This window comes from Petaurus breviceps, unplaced genomic scaffold (genome assembly GCF_028583685.1).
Source record: "Petaurus breviceps papuanus isolate PSGF00001 unplaced genomic scaffold, PetGlider_PUasm1.0 90808, whole genome shotgun sequence".
Lineage (NCBI taxonomy): Eukaryota > Metazoa > Chordata > Mammalia > Diprotodontia > Petauridae > Petaurus > Petaurus breviceps.
In genome coordinates, this window is record NW_027187349.1 from 160,081 (window position 1) to 185,241 (window position 25,161).

A 25,161-nucleotide genomic window follows, 5' to 3' on the forward strand; every position below is an offset into this window, starting at 1 on the left:
GTGTGTGTGTGTGTGTGTGTGTGTGTGTGTGTGTGTGTGTGTGTGTGGTGGGGGGAGAACAGCAATAATGAAAAGAGAGGTGAGTGTTAAGGGGGGGACATTCTTTTTTGTTGTTGTTTTCAGTCATATCCTACCCTTCATGACTCCATTTGGGGTTTTCTTGGCAGAGATACTGCAATGGTTTTGCCATTTCCATTTCTAGCTCATTTTACAAATGAGGATACTGAGGCAGACAGGGTTAAGTGACTTGCCCAGGGTCACACAACCAGTAAGTGTGTGAGACTGGATTTTAAATCAGGAAGATGAGTCAGCACTCTTTCCATTGTGACACATAGCTTCCCCCCCCCCCTTTTAAGATCTAAATGTTTATTAGAATGGATAGTTTTTAGCATGTTAAGCTTCATGCTGAAGGAAAGAATTGATATACCCAGGTTACTATAAGAATGGAAGTTCTGAGAGGAGTTAGTCAGATGGGGAAGTCAAGAGGGGTAAAGGGAGTATTTCCAGTGTGAGAAGTCATCTCTGGGTGGAGTGAGCTTCCAAGGTGAAGAGGTTCAGAAAGTCCGGTGGAGATTTAATCTCTCCCTCCACCACATCCTGTAAGAATCATGAATTTCTGCACATCCATATAGCTTTTTCATATATAATGATCCTCCAGTGAGTTTTGAATCTAATCTTTTCTACAAAATACATGCTTCCGTGACATTCTTCTGTGTTGTTAGGTATGAGTTCCATCTTGTTTGGTGACAACCATGAGGTCATATTTACTGCTTTGTGTTTACAATCTAGTGTGTTGAGAAAACTTCAATTGTTATTTCTCTTAGCTTTACTGATATAGTTCTAAATGCTCCGCTTTATACTTTCATTAAACATGATGTAATGATTAATTGTCATCAGTCTAGAGTCAACCTCTACTTTCCACAGTTGGTAAAATCTTCAGAGTTCTTATGGCCTCTTTATTGCCTACCATTGTGAGCCATGTGCTATCAGAGACAGAGAGTGAATTCAGATGAAAGTCAGTTGAAGTTGACATAATATTAGCTACATTTCCACTGTATTAACACCATTAGTTTTCTTCCATGGTGGACAGCTACTAAAATTGCTTAGCTGCTTGAAAAAATATTTTCTAGCAAACCTCACTCCTTTCCCTCCCACCTTCCTTTAAAATATGACCTGTCTGAATTTCTAACTGCTGTTGAACATTTAAACTGTCCTCTTTTGGGCATTTATTCATTTTCCTAGTAGTCAGGAATGTTATGTTGTTACTCAAGGACAATCCAGTTTGAATGCTGAGAACATAGACCAATTGACAGTGTTGAAAGCAAACATGGAGAATTTTCTCTCTAAAGGATTCAACTCCAGCTTCTGACACTAATAATCATGAGTGGCATATAATCAGAGGCAGCAGCACAGCAGAAAGCAATTCTCTGAACATGTATTCCATTGCAACACATCAGAACGTAACGGCCCAGCTTTTCTGACTGACTGAAGACCTGTACAATTCTGCATTTTACATGAAGCCCTACAGAAAGAACAGAAATTGGAGGCTTTTGTCCTGGAATCCTAATCGTTTATTTAGGTGTGCTTTGCACATAGTTCTTCTTCATAGGATCATGTATTTCTTATCTAGAGGGTGTCTCAGAAGTCATCTCGTTTCATCTCTTTATTTTACAGTTGAAGATAAATTAATCAGCTGGTCCAAGACTGCACAAGCGGTAAATAGCACAGCTAACGCTCCAGCCCTGCTCCGCATATTCCAGATCCAGGGCTCATTCCACCATGTAACCCAGCTTCTCAAGATTTTAACTCAGTGGTAAAAAGTGGTTAATGATAGTGAAAAGCTGGAAACAAAAATGGTGCTCTAGTTCAGAAATGTCTGAACAAATTGTAGTCTATGAATATTATGAGATCGTATTGTGGCATAAAAAGCAAGTTTGAAGATGTAAGAGAGGGGGCGACTAGGTGGCACAGAGAGTAAAGCTCCTGGAGTCGGGAGGACTTGAGTTTGGTTCCAGCCTCAGACACTCAACACAAAAAAACTAGTCGTGTAACCTTGGGCAAGTTACTTAACCCCAATTGCCCTCCAAAAGGCAAAAGAAGAAAAGATGATGTAAGAGAAACATGAAAAGACAGACAAGCTGATGGTGAAGCCTAGAAAGCAACTAAGAGAACGATATACTGGAAAACTATAATCACGTAAATTAAAACAGCAATAAAAGGTATTTGAACTTCAGTAAAGCCTTAATCAGTAATCTTGGTTCTGAAAAAGAAAAACAAATACAAAAACTCTCCAGGAGGAACAGTCTGATGGGTGTAGATAGAATTTGGGGTATGCTGTCACTTTGTCATAGTCACCTTGTTGGTCAATTCTGGTTAATTGGTTTTAGTTTTCTTTTTTACACAACACTAGCCTATAGTAAGCACTAAAGAAATGTTTATTAACTGACTTTGTTACAAGAAAGGGTTCTCTGTTGGGGGAGGAATATCAGGAAATAAATGGTATAATTAACAGAAGGCATTAGTCAAACTTTAGACTTTAAAAAGCAAACTAGAAAAACAATAGAATAACGTCTTAAGGCACAGTAATTTGGTATTCTTTCTTGTGGTTGTTGAATGATTCTACAGATTGGTGGGTTTTTTTGGTAGCTGCTTAAAGAATCTAAATTAAGTGATAGATAAATAGGATGAAAATCTTTATTTTGTGAATACTATGTAATTTCAGCTATCATCACTCTTGTATAGCAGTCCATTTATTCATCTCTTATTGGCTCTTGCAGTCCATCACAGACCTTATGACTATTTCATAACCTTTCTATTATCCTGGGATACCCAACTCCTGTTTTTTTTTTTCTCAATTTCTCTAGAGTACTTTCCTATTTTACTAATATTGAAACAATATGGCGTTAATTCTCTCAACTCTCGTTCTAAGTTTTTAAAAACCTGTCATTTTTTCTTCCTTCTGGATTACCAAAGATGATGTCTTTCATGTAGTAGACATTTAATAAATACTAGTTGGTTTGAGTCATGTATTGATATGTCTCAACCATCTTCTGTTTATATACACTTTTCATTCACTCCCAAGGTTTCACCCATTAACTCTGTATATAACTCCCATATTTTTCATTGGAAGCACAAGCTATCATAGAAAATCAGATTTATGACCTTCCTTGGCAAGTCAGATTTTTTCCTTTCCCTTCCCTATGTCTCTTCATGTAAATCCAGTGAAATTAGAAATCAAATAAAGGTATGCAAATAAAAATCTAGATTATACTTAACTTCATATGGATATTTCTTTATAAATGCAGCCTTAATAATTGGCTCCTGCTTCCTTCTTTGAAACATCCAATCAGTTTTCAAGTACTATAAATTCTAATTATTCAGCATCTCTCCTTTTAGTTCCCAAGTCCATAAGCCCAGTTAAGACCTTCATCACCTTTTGGAAGCAGTAACTTACCTTCTAGTCTTCCCACTTTGAATCTCTCTTTCCTTCAATGTTCCAACAAACCACTTCTAGATCACTCTTCCTAATGCAAACCAAAAATCATCAATGACTCCCCATTGCCTACTAAATAAAATCCAAAACCTTTAATCTGACCTTTAAGGCACTCCATGGTCTGTCTACAATTTTGTCCCACACTGTTCTCTCTAATATAGTTGGTGCTTAACTAAATTGGATTACTTACTTTCCTGCGTTTTCCTATTCTCCATTCCCTTGGCCACCCCCATTCATTTCCTGTACTTAGTATGCACTAATTCTCCATCCCCACCTGTGGAAATACTACCCATATGTCAAAGTCCAACCTAAACGCAAGCTCTTCCATAATATGGCCACTGACTAAATCCAATTTAGAGCGAGAAAGTACCTCAGTAATCATCTTTCTACCCACTTAATTTTATATGTTAGCAAAAACTGCTTAATGAATTTAAATTGTTCAGTTATATAAATAACATTACAAGAATTGGGATTTAAAACCGGGTCCTCTGGGATCAAATCCAGTGATCCTGACACCATGCCTTATGGTCTCTTCCTAGCAATTCTCTTTGCTTCCTCAGAGCTTTTGTACCCCAGTGTGCTCCCCATGTATTTATTACTGTTTAGTACGATATGCATTTTGCCCACTGTACCTTATCTCATCTACTCTGAGGATAAAACGTTGGCTTTCATATAGTAGACAAAATAATCTGTTGACGAATAAAAGTCTAATTATTTGAATTTCAATTTGTTCATCAATTTGGGATTTCCTTTCTTCTAAGAGTGATAGAAAATATCTACATAAAATAAGAACAGAGTTTCAGTGTGTACCTTACTTTCAGAAAGTCTTATACCTTACATTCCATGACAGTTTTATGTTTATAGATTTCTATCTTACTGTGCAAAATGACTTTTGTCCATCCAAGACTTTGCCTATGTTTCTCAGAGATGTTTTAGTTCAAATTTTTTCCTCATTGCTGTCAACTAGTTAAAGAGTCACTACCTACAAGTAAATCGCCTTTCCTACCCCTAATATCATAATACCTCTTTTCTCGACTACTTTAAATTCTTCAACAAAAGAAAGTGAACACTGAATGTCATTTCATAATTGCAGTAATGATCACACAGCTGCGCTTTCCTGGTATTATAACACATGTCAGGATCAGTTTAGGAGCCCAGCTTCATTTCCTGCCCAGATGTAATTCTACCGACCATTATTGTGGTTAGAAAGTACAGCTTCTTGTTGGTTATTGCTGAAGTGTGACAGAGGCCAGAAAGAGTTAATGAAAGCCCAGCTAGGAGAAGAAGGTATTTCAGGTTCCGGGGAGTGCCAGCTCAGCACTGCCATTTGGGTAATCTTGCTTTACTTATTGTCTGTCTGTCTATCTGTTCATTTGTTTACTCTTCAACCATTTCCCTAAGAAACATTTTATTTAAGAGTATGTGGATTTCTAAGGAGGAGCTCTTACACTTAAATGAACCTGTGAGAACCCCACAGCAAAGCAAGTGCCTGCAGTGCTAATAATGAGATCTGACAAGGCAGGCCTGCTGTGTTTATTTATGACCTTCTGCCTTTGTTAGCCCTTGTGAGAAATTCCTTCCTAACCATAACAATATTGTTGGAGTTTGGCACTGTACTGAGAGATCCTACCGAGCCCGAGGGCCCAGAAGCTGGCACTTTTTCAGCTCATAACAGATTGGCATCATTCTTTCTTTATTTAGGCCTCTTTTACTTAATTCATGAGTTTTCTTCAGCCTTGACATTCACGTGATCTTTAAAATTTAAAGAAAAAAATGATTCTTCAAACTAGAGTCTACTTTTGTATATTTTACTGCGTTTTGTAATTGAACCAACATTTGTTTGGTAGTCTTGCAAATGGATATAAAAAGATGACAGCAGGAGTTGGAAATATCGGGAAATAAAGGGTTGACTAAATTCAATAGAATTGTAAATAGGAAGAAGAAATAGCCACATCTAATTTCATAATGGTGATACATTTACAGACTGATGGGATAATGTGGACTGCTGGTGTTATCTCGTATGTCTATCCATTAGCTCTCTCTCTTCCCCTTTTTCCCCCCTTCTCCCCTTCTTTCCCCATTCCCTCTCCCCCCTCCCTCCTTCTCCCCTGAATAGTTGAGTGAACTTAGAAGAACTAAATTCTTTCACTGTAATTTTCTAGTTGCAAAATTGCTCCTTCTTAAGAATCTGTTTCTATCTTCTCACTGTCTTTTCTGCACCATTTTCCTAATATTGAATTTATTTTTTTATGTCTAAGAAAATTTGTTTTCTGACAGTCAAGAATCTATATCATTCAAACAAAGTGGTCATTTAAAGGCATAATCTAACAGGTAATTTCTAGATTGTATTTTTGACATTATTCAGTTAAAAGGATATTTCTAAATATAAAGCTGAAGAATTTTAAAGGTAGAAGAAATATTAGAGACTATCTAGTCTAAATACTTCATTATCTAGGAAGTAACTAAAGCCAAGAGGTAAGTGATATACCCATGTTTTCACTACTTAGTGAAATAGAATGAGAATTAAGACCTTTGACTCACAGCAATTTCCTTTTGTTCTTTTCCCTCAAAGATATTGGGATTGTTGAGTCAAAAGACATGGATCTTTAAAATATTGGAGAGAATAGGTTAAATATTACAGGACAGGAGAAAGACAGATATTGCCTGGATTTTCAGAGAGTTCAAACAAGTTAGTTTGAATTCTTGCATTATTCTAGAATATATTATTAAAGGGTGGTATCTAAGAAACTAATCAAGAACATGGTATTCACTAAGCAGTGTGTTTGTTGTTATCAGTCATTTTAGTTGTCTGACTCTTTGTGACCCTATTTGGAGTTTTCTTGGCTAAGACACTGGAATGGTTTGCCATTTCCTTTTCTAGCTTATTTTACAGATGAGTAAAATGAGGCAGGCAAGATTAAGTGAGTTGCCCAGGGTCTTGCAGGTAATAAGTTTCTGGGGCCAGATTTGAACTCATGAAGAAGAGTCTTCTTGACTCCAATCCCAGCACTCTGTGCAGTATGGTGCCATCTAGCTGCCCCAAGCACCTAGGCAACAGAGGAATAAGTCTTTGTAGACACTTCTATAATGCAGGAGTTATTAGACTAGTAGATCAATGAAAAGCTTATAGATAAGAGTTTCTCCCTATATTTCAGCAAACTGAATTGTACCTTAGCCTAATGTTTAGTGTTAATTACAAGAATGGCTCATATTTAATGATTTTAGTTTTGCAATGTATTTTTCTCACAACAACCCAATGAAGTACATAGCACACATTATTTTATCCTCTTTTTACAAAACTAATACTCAGAAAGATTGAGTGATTTGCTCATTGTTGTAAAGCTTTAAGACTCAAAACATGTCTTCAGAATCCAAGTTCAGGACTTTATTAATTATACTATGCCACTTCTAAGAAATAACCCATATTTAATAACACTTTCCTGACAATACCCTATTATATATGTAATGGAAGTATTGTCCCCATTTTATAGATTATAAACTGAGGATTAGAGTGACTTGCCATTCCATTTCATCATTAAGGAATTCCAAAAAAAAATTAGGAAGAAAGAAAAATTTAGTCCCATAATAAAATTGCCCTATTTTTCCATAATTATACATATTTGAGATTTAAGGGAAGTTTTGCAATGGGCCAGGGAAATGCTTAAAGGATAAGCAGAAGAATAAAGTAGTGGTGGTAGCAGCAGCAGCAGTAATCAAATAGGGCAGCGTTGGACACTTTCAGGTTAAGTCAAAGACATATGCAGCACGATTTGGAGATGCTGGATGAGGCAGATACAGTTACAGAACATGAATTTTAGAGGGACAACAAATTGCCCTTAGGGATGTCTGCTACTTATCTTTGTGGTCAGAGGTAGAAGGTTGTCACAGATTGGTCCCAAGTCCACTTACTGAAAACACAAAGCTTGAAAGACCCCAACACGGAAGTCTCTGGGTATAGAAAATTTCTTTTAAGAAGTCAGGCAGGATAGTGCTAGGCAGGAAGATTGGGCATGTCTAAAGTAGAAACATCTTGTCACATGTAACACTTATTCAAAAAAAGAAATCGGGTTGTTTTGCATACCACACTTGGGAATGATTACAAGGCCAGCGTGCTTTAGAATTGGGATTTGAACCACTGATTACTCTGACTATATCTAGAGCTCTTTGACAATACCATGTTGTTTCAGTTGTACTGAAAGTGAGTGTTGTTGGAACCTTCTAGCAGCCATTTTATACTCTTTACTGCATAATGTTCAATATCTGGAGGAGACTAGATGTTCTGATTCCCATATTCTTTTGCACAATTTCCTGGCATAATTGGTGAAAGTAGGTTTCCAAAGCAATTCTCTTATCCATTTTTTTTTTAATGACATTCTGACTTTCCCCAGTTGCGTGTAAGCCATCACTGGGTATCATCTGATGGAGATAGAATGCTGTTCTTTGTATTTTCCAAAAGGAAATTAAAAGGTTAGTATGATCACCATTCTATTTCTTACTGCTTAGAGCCAGCCTCAGGAAAAGAAAGCCCCAGAGAGGCAGCTCCCACTTCTGGACTCCTTTTGGCTGTTGCTTGGTTGTTGTCCTTCATTCTCTAGGAGGATTGAAATAACACCACTATGCTAGAATCTAGTTACAGTGTGTCTAATTGTGGCTGGTCGGACCATCATGAGCTTGGAATGTTCCACCACAGGTTGGACACAAATAGTCTGTGTGAACATTTGGGGTGGATTCTCTAAATTTTCACATCCTGAATTTCCTTTGAGCTGTTTCAATTCTGCTTTGCTCGTAGAGCACCACACCATCTCTGATGTGGGCACACCATGCTGGGTGGTCCTGGGGCAGTGTCTCCCATGTCGTGAATCAGTTCCAAAGTTCTTAAAAGAGACTTTGAGAGTATCTTCGTATCTCTTCTTCTGACCACCATGTGAACGCTTGCCCTGTGTGAGATCTCCATAAAAGTCTTTTTGGTGAGGGTTCATTTTGCATTCAAACAGCGTGATGAGCCCATCAGATCGGAGTCGGGCTCTCTTTTAGTTCAAGTAAGGACTCTGTCTGGTACCTTATCCTGCTAGGTGATCTTCAGAATCTTCCCAAGACAATTCTGTACAAATCACTTAATCTCAGTGTCTCAGACATCTTTCTAAGACTTGCAGATGTATTTGCTAACCTCTGTTTGTAGAGGGGAGTTTTCTCACTCGGAATTCCATACTCCATTGAAATCACAGGTCTGCAACAGAAAAGACAAAGTTAAAACTTTTATGTAGCCTAATAGTAGACAATAGACCCTTACAAAATATGTTAAACCCAGTTTTAAGTAGATGCTGTGTAAAATGTTAGCCAACAAGTTCATAAAATGAAAAATTAATCATACCGGGGCGGCCAGGTAGCACAGCGAGTAAGAGCACCGGCTCCAGTGTCAGGATGACCTGGAGATCGAATCCCGGGCTCAGACACTTAGCACCCACCCAGAAACACCTGGCCGTGTAACCTTGAGCAAGTTACTTAACCCTGATTGCTTTAAAAAAAAAATAATTACACTTTACTTGAGGGAGCCCTTTGCAATTGGAATGTTTTCAAATAGCTACTATGCCTCCTAATCAAAGTTCTGATGGTCCTAGTGTAGATCCTGCTTGCTAAAGATAGTTCCATGTGTAGTAGCAAATGCTGGATAGTCTAGTAGAAGGAGCACCAAATTTGAAAAGAAAGGGTTGGGGTTCAAAATTTGACACCATTACACATTGCCTGTGTAACTTTGGTCCAGTTTCTTTGAGCTTCAGTTTTTCCTTCTTTAAAGTAGAACAGTTGGAATAGATGGTCCCTAAGACCCTTCCCAATTCTAAATTCAGTAATATCCTAAACTAATGATCTAATCTTATCATTGTTGTCCTACTAAGTCCAATCATGCAAGCCAATAATAGTCTCTCAAGAGACCTTTAAATCCTTATCCCCATATTAGCGAGACTTTAAGAAGTGGTAGTTGTTAATTCTCCCCAAACAATTGATAACAGTTCCATCTCTAGCACATCCATTGATGCTTAGGTATTTATGTGATCATTTTATCAGAGCTATATTACATTTTGACCTCTTATTACCTAAAAGCGTTCAGTCACTGGAGTTATCTCTTTACCAGAACTGTATCTATAGTTGTATAATAAAAGTCAGGGAAAATAGGGATTTGATATATAAAATTTGACTATATAACTTTTATTTCAAATACCAGCTTGGTAATGACTTTCTCCTCTTTCATAGAGGATATTAATAGCTTAAAACTAAACTAAGACTTTTTGGGACACCCTCTATATGTAAAGTGCTATGCAAACCTTAAAGGATGATTTTTATATATTATAAATATGTTATTATTAGTAGTAATTTTAGTTCTTTGTAAAATTATCTTTTGTAGCAACACACTGCATTGGTGGTTTTGCCTCCTACTAAATTATAAACCATTTGGGGATAATATTTGTTTTAGCAAAACTATATGACTTTTTATTACCTCATTAGAATATGCAATTCATAGTTGTTTATTATAAATGTTTCTTGATTCAATATGGTTTTGAGTAAATCCATTACCTTTTTTTTTTTTTTAACTAACCTGGCTATATTTTTAAGTAAGCATGTTCCAGGGCCATAACTTCATACATTAATGTATCTGCATTTTGATAGGAACTCTTTTATTAGTCTGCTAAGTAACATCCACTAAGCAAGAATATTAAACACCTAGTAATAAAGTAATACTTTTATTAACCACAATTTTGGTGAACTTAACTACTTGGAATAATTTAGTTCATTATAGATAAATGAACTGTTTGATATAAATCAAACTTTTAAAGCACTAGATTTTTAAAAATTTAACTTATTCAAAAAAAAAAAAAGAGTCAGAATCCTTCTCAGATTAACCATTACTTGTCATTAGTAGAATGTAAATCTTGGATCAGAATAGTACCACCAAATTAAAAAACAAAAACCATTGCTGGAATCTAAGGCACCTTATATAAGGGAATTAATTCCTTTTAGCCTGTGCTTACCCATCAGGAAGCATTTAAGGCCTTACAATATCAGGCACTGTGCTATGGAGATAACCACCACCACCCCTCCCCCCCCCCAAAAAAAAAAAACCAAAACACTGCCAGAACTAAAGTAGCTCTTATTTTAGTGTGAAAAACAACATTCAGATAACTACATTAAAGATATATACAGTACTAAGGTAATACTGCAGAGAAAGCACTAGAAGCAGGGGGTGGGGACAAGCAGGAAAGACCTCCTTCTGAAGGTGGGATTTGAACTGTGTCTAAAGGAAGCTGAGGAAAGCCAAGAGGCAGAAAGAATTCAGACTTGGTGACTGGCCAGTGAATCCTCACAGCGGTGAGGGAATAAAACTAGTGTTACTATGTCATAGCATACAGGGAGGGCAACCAAGTGTAAGAAAACTGGAAAGTTGGAAAGACAAGGGAACAGGTTGTAAAGGACTTGAAAAGTCAAACAGGATTTTATATTTTTTCCTGGAGGCCAGAAGAAGTCACTGGAGTTTATTAAAAAGGAGTGATGGGGTTAGGTGTTATATGGGTCAGATCTGTGCTTTAAAGGAAAATCCATTTGGATGGATTTGAGTAATGAAAGATTTTTGGCAAAGAGATTGATCAATCAGAAAAGTATTTCAAGAGTCAGAGTGTGAAGTGATAAGGGCCCGTCACTGGGTGGTGGCTGTCTGAGTGAAGAAGAGGGGATATAAGTAGATAATGCATGAGAGGAAGAGAGCATGTGTGCACATAATATTGAAGAACTATAAGTGGAAGAATAGAATGTCAAAACAACTAAGTTTTAGTATGGTCCTCGTACAAACACAACTTTTGTTTCTTTCCCAGTGGACTCAGGGCCATTTGTAGGCGGGAGTTCGTTCCCATTTTTATTTTTTTTGAGGTTGCTAATTTATTGGCTGTTGCTATAGGACTTGCTGGCTGAAAGGGTTTCATTGCTGTAGTCCTGAAGAAATGAATGGCTCCTAAGGGTTCCTGCCTTTTTGTTTTTAAATTTTATTTCCTGAATTCCTACGTGCTAAGCATTGCATTGCAGAGATAAATAGTAAAGTTTGTACCCTGAGAGATACAAAAAGTGTTGTTCTATTGTTTTTCTGTTCCAAAGATTAATGGTTCTCTTTTGTTTTTTTAAAAAATGGAATCACCAAACAAACTCTAAATCTTAGCTGTTTACAATTCTTGTTAGTTTGTCAATTTGCTTTGAAAAGATATGGGGTCATTAATATTTATTCTTTCATACATGGGGTTGACATTTGTAAAAAACATCAATTCATTTTCTTCCCCACTAATACTCTGTCTTCTACCATTAGGGAATGAATGAATAGATGAATAAACAAATGAATGAAGCACTTATTGAGTGTTTACTGTTTACAAAGCTGTGTATTAATCACTTAGGGATTCAAATAGAATAGTAAGATAGTCTGATTTCAGAGATTTCACTTTCTAATGGGTGAGGAAACACAGTAGATTTTAGTTGCAAGTCAAATAGAATCGCACCCTAGGGTGCCATAGATGTTAATACCATCTTCTTTAAAGTTATTACTTAATGTCACTGTTCCCATGGCTCTTGGGTTCAAGGTCCTAGACTCTCCTCATCAGGAACTGAGAAGAGACAGTGCTTGTGTACCAAGTTATAGCTGTTGAGAATGTTACCTTTTAAAGACTATTTATAAGGTATTTTTAGATACTACATTGTCATTGTAAGGTTCTGATCGATACCCCCATCCTTTTTGTTCATTTGAGATGTCTCTTTGTGTGTGTGTGTGTGTGTGCACATTACGTATAGGTTATATAGCATATGCTGACTATGCAGTATGCATATGACATGTATATTACATATCCACCATAATAAGTGTTTTTGTTGGTAAGCTTGATGACCCAGTGAATAGAGTGCTGGGCCCAGAGGAAGAGCTGAGTTCTGATCCAACCTCAGACAGTAAGTCTAACTAGCTGTGTGTCCCTGAGCAAGTTGTTTGACCCCTTTTGCCTGTTTCTTCATCTGTAAAATGAGCTGGAGAAACCATTCTAATATCTTTGCCAAGAAAACCCCAAAAGGGATCACAGAGTTGGCCACAACTGAACAACAAAAACAGGCGTTTCTTATACATACTTAAAATGAATAGTCACATGACTTGGTGGAGAGTGAGGTGATCTTGGACTCAGGAAGATCTGGATTTGTGTTATGCTTCTGATACCTACTGTTATTAAGCTGTGTGATCTGGAGAAATCATTTAACCTACAGCCTGCTAACAACTCAAGTCATAGAAGAGTTGCCAGTATGCATCATCGATGGTGATGATTTCCACACTGGCAGTTTCCTGTGATGATGAAATGATGCCTGAACTCCAAACCATATGTAATATAACTCCTATGCCTATACAACCATCTGTATAACCTTGAACAAATCTCTTTGAAATCTCCATTGAACCTTGTTTTCCCCATTTATAAAATTAGGAGTTAGATTAGAGCAGCCATTCCCAATCTTTTTGGTCTCAGGACATCTTTAACTCTAAAAATAGTTTTTAGGTTCATTGTATCTATTGATTTTTTTTATCATATTAGAAATAAATCCTGATAGATTTTAAAATATTTATTCAAGAATAATGAGCCCATTACAATGATATTTTTATGAAAAACTATTTTCTAAAACAAAAATGAATGATGAGTGGCATTGGTTTTTTTCTCTCATGTTTTTGTAAAGTAGGACTTAACAGAAAACAGTTGGGTTCTCATATCTGCTTCCACATTCGCTGCATTGTGATGTATTATTCTGGTTTAAGTATATGAACAAAATTCCACCTCATTCAGATATCTCTTTGGAAAAGAAAGGGAGCATTTTAATTGGCAGATAACCTCTTAGTTTTCCTATGAAAAATTTTGGCCTTCAAAGACCCCAAAAAGGGTCTTGGGGGAATCATCAGGGGTGACTTTAACCCGGTTTGAGAACTCTGGATTCATAAGAGCCCTTATGTCTCTAACTTCATGTGTTTCTATGCAGTTCAAATGAATAGGACCACCTTGTTGATCAGTAAAATCTCTGCAATGATTATTATAAAACACGGCAGTCGTTTGAAACATCCTGGATAACCTGGATGTATAGTAACAGAGAAATATTTTTTATATTTAGTGTGCACTTTGATACTTAAGTATCATTTCAATATGGTAGCTCCCTCCAGCAGTAAAGACCACAAACTATTCATTTATCTTGTGGGACGTTTGTTCACAAGCTCCCATTAGATAAAGAAAACATGCCGCCATGCTCCTCTCCAAATTCCTTGGGTGACCCACATGGAAAATGTGGTGTTCCATGGCAGAAAATTTAGCATAAAATTAAAATATTGAACAGTTTACTAAAATGTCAGCATTTAGAGAATCATATTCAAATATATTTTTAAGTCTAGTGTAAATATAAACTTTTTCAGTGAGGTTCATGGCCTATGGGAAATGAGAGAAACAAATTCCTTCTTTAATGATTAGCATTTGAAGGACTATACTTCCTAATGAGCTCTAATGTATAGTATATCTTACCTACAAAAATCTGACTTTCAAATGAACCATAAGAGTAAACAAACTTAGACTTAGTGTCCCACTTCACTTCATAAACATAGCAAAAGGAGTCCCAGTGCTACTGACCTGAAAACCACTGTGTATATGAGAGAGTGGGTGCCACAAATGGCAGACTGGACAGAGCAGGACTTGGAATTTGTATCTTTGTAGGAAGAAATAGGAAAAATGAAAAGCAGCAGGGGCTTAGGGAGATTCCCATGCAATAGCAGGCTGCGTACATAATGGCATACTTGACAAAAAAAAATACCTTGACCCATCCTTCCCAAATTTTAAATTTAATTTTGGTAGAGTGCCTTAATTCCACCAAATAGATAGTGATTTGCCTCCCCAGGCATCCTCTTCCAAACTTGGAGCTACTTTTGTTGAATGTTTTTTAGTATTATGGATCATCCCTGTTCTCTCATTCCTTGGATTCCATGCCCCTTCTTTTCCTCAGGAATGTCCTCCAAACTTTCTCACTTCTTTCTCTTTCCCTGGCTCCACTTCCTGCCTACTTGTTAGAAGTTCTTCCAAAACTCAGTCCTAGCATTTCCTTTTTAACTCCCGTTTCTCTTGAAGGTCTTAGTACTACTATGGTTTCATGTCCTGCCAGTGCAAGTTAAACTTATCCGATACCAAAATATTATTTTTCCTTCAAAACTTTCTCTTCTTCCTGACCAAAATTTAACCATTTGTTCCTACTGCTTGCCTCATGGTCATCTTTGATATCTCCCTTGCCTTGACCCTTGCCTCCATCAGTCACCAGTCTTTGGATTCCATTTTATATTATTTCTCCCATCCACCCCCTTCTCAAATCCCAGTGTTGTCTCCATGTTAGCTGGCAAAGACTCTCTTTTACGTCTCCCTGGGAATATTACACATGTATCGTTGACTAGTCTGTGCCTTTAGTTTATTTCCTTCCAGTTTGTCATATACAGCACTATCAGAATAAAGCACAGTTTAATTATCCTGACTGCCTCATGTAGCAGCAAGCACCCCAGCATCCCCAGGGTGGCTGCCAACACAGGTTCTTAGATCTGCTTTTCTAAAGGAAAGCAACTCAAAATGGGTTAACAGTCTTGCTTTAATCAATCAAGCATATCATTTACCTAGTTCAGGGGAAAAGTTCAGCACCCCGAACTTCAGAGTATGCAGACAGGTTACAAGCAGAAGTTACAAGAAGACAGAGAAACATTTCAAGCAGACAGGCATCCAATACCTAGTCACATACCATCCATACCTAGTCACAGTTACCAGAGAGGGAAGCATCAGCATCTGGGTTTTCAAAGCCAGGAGCCTTTCAATGGCTGCCCAGAATCTTGTAGGGTCAAATCACACAACATTTCTCAAAATGAGCCCCAAAACAAAGCCTTAGGTCAGGGTTTATATAGCCTTCTCCTGACTCAGAGAATGTGGCAACCCTCTTGACCCACTGCCCACTCACAAAGCACCAAGCCTCCCACTACAGGCTTTAAGTGCACTTAAACCTATCAAAGGACCTAGGGGCAGGGAAGATCTTAAGTTGACATTTCCCATAACACCTCCTCTGAAGTCTTCCATTGTTCTCCAGTGTTTACATGATAAAGCCTAAACCCCTTAGTCTGACCTTCCCACTTAAGTTGGTCTACTCCCTGTTTTTCTAGCCTTGTCTCTTATCACTCCCTTTCATGTATGTACTTTATCCTCCAATCAAACTTACTTCTCAGTCTGCCCTGTCCTTGACTGAATACTTTGCCTTATGCCCTTCCCTATCCCTAAATTGTCCTCTTCCATTCACTCTTCTTTTTGAAATCCTGTGTACTTTAAGACCTTGGTAAGCATCTCCACTTTCATTAATCTTCCTAAGATTCCAACATTTATCTCTTCTGAATGACCACTTATTTGGAATATTATAAAGAAGATTTGGATTACATAATACCCTCGGTCCCTGACACTCTCTGAACTACCTTAGCACTTTCTTTTGCATATGCTCTAAAGTTCTTACCTCAATTCCTATCTCCACTTTAGATGAATATAAAGGCTACATTTTGGTGGTTGGTGATATCTTTCATGCAGGTACTCCCTCCATTAATGCCAGTATGTTTCAGCTCTAAAATGTTGTGGGTTTTCAGGTCTTCTGTGCCTGGACAAGCAGTTTTAAAAATTGCTATAGTTAAGAAATATTCAGTACAAATTGGTAAGTAAGCATTCTGGTGAACCTAGTCTAAATAATTTATAACTGGAGTTATTTGTATTAAAAATCTTTAAGATAGAGTTGAAAAACATCTTTAGTAGCATACTGAGATCTTTGTACTATCAAAGGGAGGAAAAACTTTTTAAAATATTACCTCAACTAATGATTCATAAAACACAATCAAGAGAGCATTGGACCTAGAATCAGAAAGACCTGAGTTCAAATCCAGACTTAGATGCTAGTTATGTGACCCTGAAAAATTCATATAACCTCTCTCTGCCTCAGTTTCCTCATATATAAAATGGTGAGAATTCTAGTACCTACCTTCTAGGGTTGTGAGGATCATATGAGATAATCTTTGTAAAGAACTTTTCATATCCTAAAATGGTATGTAAATGCTAGCTATTATTAGTATAATAGCATAGACTCAAAGAATCTGAGGTTACTTGTACATCATAAAGAGGTAGTGGAGGGTTTTATTTTATCTTGGAGATGATAGGGAGCCAGGGTCACTTGTAAACCACCAAGAGGATTTTTCTTGAAGCATATATAGTTATGCATATACAATCATATGTTGACATACCATTTTGTGTGATTAGGGCTCCGGAATGGTGATTTCATCATAGGAAAGTCCCATTGCAGAAAATCCCTTCACTGATTGGCATCAACTACACATCTTGTGGTTATAAGGAATTGCGTGAGACACTGAGAGTTAGTGTGACTTGCCTGTGGATACAGCTAATATGTTGAGGATACAAAATTGAACCCAAAACATGCTATCTCCAGGACCAACCCTCTATCCACTATGCTGTCACTCCTCTCATATAATTGTAGAAGTAATTATTTCGTTATGTGACTTTTTTGATTAAAGAGTGGGATACTTGTGACTTGAAAAATGTCATAAATGTTGTCATTTTCTCTGGCTGTCCTCCTGCCTGAAATATCCTCCCTTCTCAACTACACCTGTTGACTTTCCTGAATTCCTTTAAGTCCAACTAAAGTCTCATCTTTAATAGGCAGTCTTTCCCAGCGGCTCTTAATACTACTGTTTTCCTTCTTTTCTCTTACTTCTCCTGCATATATATCTCTTACTTTGTATATATTTGATCATGTGTTGTCTTTCTCCCATTAGATTTTAAACTCTTTGTATTGTCTTTTGCCTCTTTTTATAGCCCTGTCCCTTAGCACAGTGATAGGCACATAGTTTAATAAATGCTTTTTGATTGGTTGAATAAATTGATCTTCAGGATGCTAAAGAGTGATAAATTAAATACCATCATATCAGATGTGTGTGTGATATGAATCTCAATTGATATGACAAAGTGAAACATTTGAGAAAGGAATGTGCTATATATGGTTATAAAATAATGTATACAAATATATTAAGCCATATGTGCTCAAATGAATAAAATATTTTCCATGCTTCACTTTGTCTCTTACTACCATATAACTTGCCTTTCATAGATCCCTCTGCTGGCTATGTTTCAAGTACAAATTTGTGTGCTGATTTAACAATGTCTCTCTTGTCAAAGTGTGATAAGGTTCTACCACCAGGAAGGCATAACAGAATCCTAAGTTCAATGAGATCTCTTGTACTTGTCGAATATACAAGAATAAAGGTTGCTTATGGGCAAAGGGTAAAGAAAAGCATTTAACTGGAGACATAATTCCGTACACAGATGAAGTTTTGTTACAATTTGGTTTCATCTAAAACTTAAATTCATAAAATGTTGGGGTTTTTTATGTAAAGTGTCAATGTATAACAGAATATTTTCTTTGGTAAGGGGTGGGTGGAAAGTGCTCAGTATTTTCAGTTATGTAGCAGTTTTTAAAAAAATCTTTCATGAGGAGCAGCAAGATTCTTTCATCAAAAACAAACCACTGGGGCAAAATTGTAGTTTTTGTTATACTTGAGCCTACCGAGTCAGTATCTTAGCAATCAGCCCATCAAAAAAAGGGAAGGATTTAAGGAATGCCTTGGGACATGGGGACTCCATCCCCTTAAAAGGAGTCCTCCCTGCAATTACCTTACCTGCCAACTTTCCAGCAAGATAAATGGAAGCACTGTAGCTTGAAGGTGCCTTGGTTTGAATGAGATGCAGTAAGGTCTCTCTGTTCTTTCCAGGCATCATAGATCTGATAGTCCTTATAAAAGAATAGGGTTGGTGCCCTGCTGACTAAATTGTCCTCTAGAGTAGTATTAGTTACACAGCGTCTTTGTTAACTAGGCTGAATGCTTAAAGCACTGTTGAAGTTCTCTTATTAACACATTTTTAAATAGCTCTGCATATGGATACGCTAAACAGTGTGAATGTATCAGTATAATTTACATATAAAAGTTATGTGTGTATGTAACTGGGATATAGAAACTCTATCTTTCTTTATTACTGTTCTGTTACTCCAAGGCAGTGAGCTTTGAAATGCTGATGACATGTGAATGGTATGAAGGCCACTGTTTTTATATTCTTCTCTTGGTATTTTCTTCAAGTAGCTTGTGGAATCACCGAAATGTTTTGGATGGGTTTGCTGCTTGATAGAGGATCTCTTAATACTCACCTCCATCTTCTTTTCTCCTCCCCCTGCTTTTCTTAATATGGTATGGGATTTTAATATTGGGCAGAAAAGGGATTTTTTTTATATTAGGGAGGCAGTTGCAGATTAGCATTTTTATTTTTAAAAACAAAGGCTTATAGGATGTTGACTTCACTTAGTGATTTTAAAAAAAGAATTTCTGTTCAGTTTGAAAGTGTGAACAAAACACAAATAAACCCACAAGAAGCAAAAATCATATCAAATGCACATGGAGTTGAAAACTCTTGAGTTGAAGCCATAATGTTTTACTAGATGATGCGTTGAGAGTAGTTTTGAATTTGAGGATTTTTTTTTGTTATTTTTGTGTGTTTTAATAACAAGTTATTATTTTGTATTTTGTTACCCAAGAAACCAGTTCTTTTCTGTTACATATCTTGAAACTACCCAGTGAAATAATTTTGTCTTATTTTGTCTAAATTTATGAAATTCTAGATATTGGACTTAAATTGCAAGGATTGGGCTTCACTAAGAAAGCTGATGTTGGCTTGTTTGATTTTTTTTTTAAATGAGATTATTAATTTATGTTTTTTCAACTATTTAAATAGTAGATAGTGATGGAGTACAATCCTTCTGTTTTATAAAATAGGTGAATCATGCCATTCTAGAGGTATTATTAAATACAGTTAAATCTGTCTAATGTGTAGTATCCTGTCCTCATTACCCACTCCCCCTCCTTCCCCCAACCCCACTACTACCTTTAAGGAGAGGAAGGAGGCAGCCTGGTTTCGTTCTCAGAGTAGAACAGTGTCACATGTGTGCCCTTGTACTTTTATGAATGAGTTGCATCAGGTTAGTGAGGAAATCCCTTAAAGGCATGTGCTTCAGGAAACATCCAGGACCTGTCAGTCATTGTTTTCCCCTAGGGGATTAGCCAAATGAGAAGTTAGAATGCCGCCTAGAAAGGAGTGAGTCTTATCTTCCCTTAAACACACCAGTGTAAGAGCACAAGTATTTACATCCAGCCAATCTATTGGCTTCGGTTTTGTCATGATGATACCAAGCATTTGACTTGACTGTTGAAATAAAATAAAATCATCCTAGCGTGCTATCTGTTTATAAAATGCTCCAGCTACACACCATCACAAAAAAATAACTGTTTGCAATTCTGTGAATCTAAATAGGTCAAAGCTGCAGTTAAACTGAAGTATCCATAGTAAATATATTATTTTACCAACTCTGTGTGTGCAGATTCATGCATCTAATATGCCCTGAACAGAAATTTCTACGCACTTTATCTGTATGAGTTCTGAAAAACTGATTCCTTTCGCCCAGTTTTATTTTGGAAGCTTGATATGATACTATTTCTGGGAGTGATATTTTGAATCTACACTGTTTCTGCTACATTTGTTATTCATAGCAACAGTTACCATTTGACTCTGCTAAAGATTGCCCTCTATTTTACTTAGAAAAGTATCACTCTTCCTAATACAGGATATTCTTATGTCTCTATAAGCCTACTATAGCAACTGTTGATCTTAGACGATTTTTGTCAACTAAGTTGGCACAAAGATTTTATTTTTCTTCTAAATCATTGGTAGTTTTACTTTAAAGCAGGCTGTATGGCTTAAGCAACGATAGGAGGTAGAAAATTGAAGAGGGAAGCATGATTTTAATTGTGTTTTGACTTAATGACACTTTGGAAGTTATACCATGGAATTAGGACAATTTCTTTCTCCTAGTTTCCATGGGCTGTCTCCTATTCCATCCCCATCCTCACTGCCCTCTTCTCCATCTGCCTACTCTACCACCATCAAGGAATGACCAAATTAGGATTTATAGCAGTATGACTGTGCCATAATGATTTTTTTTTAATATAGAGAAGTTTAGGAAGAGTTTAAAGCACTGATTCAAAGAAAAGTATGGAAAATAAGAAAAAGTCTATAGAGTAAATAAAATAGAAATGGAAAGAACAAAATATTTAATCTAAAATTGGAAATCATGCAAATTATAACAACCATGCCTACCTCAGATGAAGAGATGAGAAGATATACCCCCTTTCCTTCTTTGTGAGGTGGGGAGTATGAATGTGGAACAGGGCATGGACACACAGGCAGGCTTGGTTAATCTGTTGAAGAGTTTTACTCATTTGCCTGTTCTTTCATATTCTTTGTTTTAAGGAAGGACTTACTGGAGAGATGAAGAAATATTTGGAAATGAAATTGATAAAAACAAAATTTTAAATATACTTTTGAAGAAAATGGAGGGAGGAGAAACAAGAATACTTATGTGCACAGGCATGCACCCTTCCTCTTGTACTAGTATAGTTAGTGTCAGTTATTCATACCTTAAGCCTATGACAGGACTTTGTTCCTAGATATTGTCCTCCAAACTAGTCCCTTCATACAAATAGGGGAAACCTGAAATCCAAAAAGCCTTATTTACTTGTCTTAGATAATACAACTAGTTAGTGTCAGAACCAGAGCTAGAAGGCAGATCAATTGACTCCTCATCTAATTATTTTTGTACTGTATAAACCTCTTACTACCATGTAAGGGAATTTGCAGACCCAGACTATCTACAGTTTGATGAATAATTATATTCAAGTTATTCCGTTTTCTTGGCCTGTGCTTAACACTTTAAATATTTGCTCCCAGTGTCTCCATGGTTTCATTCCCCCCTCCTAACCAGGATGGAACATACCCTATCTTCCCTACTCCCTATTCATCCCTAACCCTTTTGGGGAGAGAGGGGAATCCTGTTCTTTTCTTACTTGTCTACCCTACTTTTATTCACCAAGCCTAGACTGAGCATTTTTAGTCCCATATGTCCCTGGAAAATGAATCATCCCTCCCTCCTGGACATGTTCATCTACTCCTTTTGAGCTTCAGTTCAACACTTTCCTTCTAAAAGCTGATTGACCTGCTGATTGAGGGAGGGCTCCCCTTCTCCCTCTCCCCAATTCTAATCATACAAGTATGCCTTTCTCAGTTCAGTTTGCCTCGATCAAACTGCCATCTCATTAACACAGTGCTTTCTCTCCCTCCTTCACCTCTTCCCCCCCTCCTCCCTCCCTTACTCTTTCCCATTCTTGCCTTAAAGAAATTTATGATTTTGTTGATTCCCTTGCATATTGTCACTTGACCACATCTGCTATACTGTGTCCTGTTCTACATCTCTGATTTTATAGATATTACAGTACTGACAAGTACAGAGTCTTGAGTAGATAGTAACAAGATTCATAATCATGGCTAATGAGGATTGGTTGAAGGAATTCCACATGTTTTAACTTAGTTCAATGCATGTAGGAGGCACGTGACAGATACCCACACATATTTGGAAGTTTGTCCTGTAGGAAAAGGATTCAATTTGTTCTATTTTGGCCAAAATGGGAGAACCTAAAACAAGAAGGTAGAAATTTCTATAGTAATTTACCTTCCTAATCATCCATTCCTAACTCTGGATCAGCAGAAGGCTAGGTGAGGAACAGTATTGGTAGGAACAGTAGAGAGTTTGGTGGAAAAGTAACACTTTATAACTACCTAATTCCACAAATTATTGGTTTAGGAAAGTCCTTTGTAAGACTTAAGCAACTATACAAATGTGAATTATTGGCAAAGACTACATGTAAAATTTATCCATTGGTGTCAGAGTTAAAATACTTCATATTAATTTGAAGCCACATAAACTTGAATTTCATTGCATTTGGTAATTTATACAGAAATACACGGGACAGCTAGGTAGGTGGCATTGTGGATTAGAGTGCTAGCCCTGTAGGCAGAAGGACCTGAATTCAAATCCAAGCCTTGACAATTACTAGTTGTATGACCCTGGGCAAAGTCACTTAACCCTGTTTGCCACAGTTCCTCATCTGTAAAATGAGCTGGAGAAGGAAATGGCAAACCACCCTCATGTCAAACACAAAAAATATACAGGCACTTTCAGTGAGAAATTAAGCTGGACAGAATATTAAAACTTTGTCGTATTACAAACATAAAGATCTTCCTTAAGGAGTGTGCACTAAAGGATCTTTCAAAGCCACAAAGAGTCAAGATTTTAACCCTCAGTCACAAGCTTAATAATTTGAATGAAAAATCTCTTGTATACATACTTCATATACCATAACAAGACTGGTTTATTTCTCCAGAGCTGTGTATTGTAAGAAATTAATACTATCAAGTCCATAAATAAAATATAAGTAAAAACTCATTACAAAGAACTCTTGGGACATCATACTTGCTTTGTTGTAATGGATTTTTTTTTCTTTCAGTGAATGAATTGCTAATAGTTACTTTACTAGTCTTTATGTCCTAGAGACAAAATAGAACTGTTGCTTAGTCTCTAGGGTAGTTAATTAGCAAGTAAAAAGAAGTGTATTGACCTCATAAGATAGGGAAAATAGATGGCATCTAACTTTTATACATCCTACCTTTTTCCACTAGATTTATTTTGTTGGGTAACCTGAGAATTTAAATGGGTTTGATTGAGTTAGCTTTGAAATGGGGAGAAGTGAGTTGAAGGATAATTGCTACTTGTAGACAAAAACAGAACCATTGATTATTCTGCTTTCCTTTTCCCACCTAAAGTGTAAACAGTTGTTTTGTTCTGATTGTTGTATGGCACAGAACTAGAGAAGAAGATAATGTATATTTTCCAATCTGGTTTGTTTCCATGGACCATATACTAAGCCTTGGGGATACCTTTGTTATACAGAACCCTTCTTTCTAGTGGTATTTATCACAATACCATTTTGACTTTACCAAAGCAATTCTTCTGTTGATTATTCTTTTTAACACAGTGACAGAATACAATGTTGATCTAATAAGAAAAGAAGATGGTCAAAATAGTGCTATAAATCTGAGTTGATTTGCAACGATTTGGGCCTCAATAAGAGTGAAGCAAGAGCTTCAAAATACATGTGTTCATTTCATGTATACTCATACCAAAATATAATCTCATAAGCCGTTTAGAGATGTTCAGAAGTTCTCACTTTTCCATTCAATTAACTAAGAAGCATTTATCCAGTGACTTCTGGGTGCTAGGTGCTTGGCGTTCTGGGAATAACTAGCATCTGCAGGGATGAAAAATGATCTTGTGTATGAAAAAACTTGGAAGGAAAGTCAGTGTCCTGAAGAGTAGAGGGGAGGAAAGGATTGTATTACAAGCCAGAGGGACAGTCTGTGCAGAGGCACAAAAACAGGAGGTTGAATGTCACATCCAAAGATCATTAAGTAGCCAATTTGAATGGAACACAGAGTACATGAATAGGAATGACATGGAATAAACCTGGAAAGGTCTGGCTAGAGCCCAGTTTTGAAAAGCTCAGAAACCTCAAAGCTTAATGGAAGCCTTTCATTATTCTTATGTATTTGTGTTTACACATATTTGCCTATTTTCTTTTCTTAATTTGAAAATCAGAAGATGCCCCGTCAAAATAACAGCATTCCCAGCCCACAGTTTTTAAGCTTAACACTATCCTTTGTTACGTTGGTATTAATAACTCCTTCGACCCAACCAGTAGGGATGGATAAATATGCCAAGTGCCATGTAATGCTGTCTCTGGAAAATTGAGCTAGTTTATTATACTAAGTACTCTTAAGAGCAATCTTATTCAAGAATGGTTCCTAGAATAAGGGTGATTAGCTCACTTTGAAAGAAATGGCCTTGCACAAAGCCAATGTAACCAAGATTGGGAGGGAAGCAGAAAACTGGGAAATAATTTTTACAACTAATGTCTCTGATAAAGGCCTCAATTCTAAAATATATAGAGAACTGAGTCAAATTTACAGAATACAAGTCATTCCCCAATTGATAAAGGGTCAAAGGATATGAATAGGCAGTTTTCAGAGGAAGGAATTAAAGCTATCTATAGTCATATGAAAAAATGCTCTAACTCACTTTTGATTAGAGAGATGCAAATCAAAACAACTCTGAGGTACCATATCACACCTATCAGAATGGCTAACATGACAAAACAGAAAAATGTTATATGTTGGAGAAGATGTGGGAAAGTTGGAACACTAATTCATTGTTGGTGGAACTGTGAGCTGATCCAAACATTCTGGAGAGCAATTTGGAACTATGCCCAAAGGGTTATAAAAATGTGTGTACCCTTTGACCCAGCAATACCACTTCTGGGGCTGTATCCCAAAGAAATCATAAAAATGGGAAAAGGATTCACATTGTACAAAAATATTTATAGCAGCTCTTTTTGTGGTGGCCAAAAACTAGAAATTGAGGGGGTGCCCATCAATAGGAGAATGACTAAACAAGTTGTGGTATATGAATGTAATGGAATAGTATTGTTCTATAAGAAATGATGAGCAGGTAGATTTCAGAAAAACTTGGAAAGACTTATATGAACTGATGCTCAGTGAAGTAAGCAG

General features: G+C 36.8%; 1 protein-coding gene across 7 annotated transcripts in view; it reads left to right on the top strand.

Annotated features, from left to right (window-relative positions):
• Window positions 1–25,161, top strand: part of ARID1B (AT-rich interaction domain 1B) — a 214,412-nt gene that overhangs the window by 61,927 nt on the left and 127,324 nt on the right. The window lies entirely within an intron of this gene.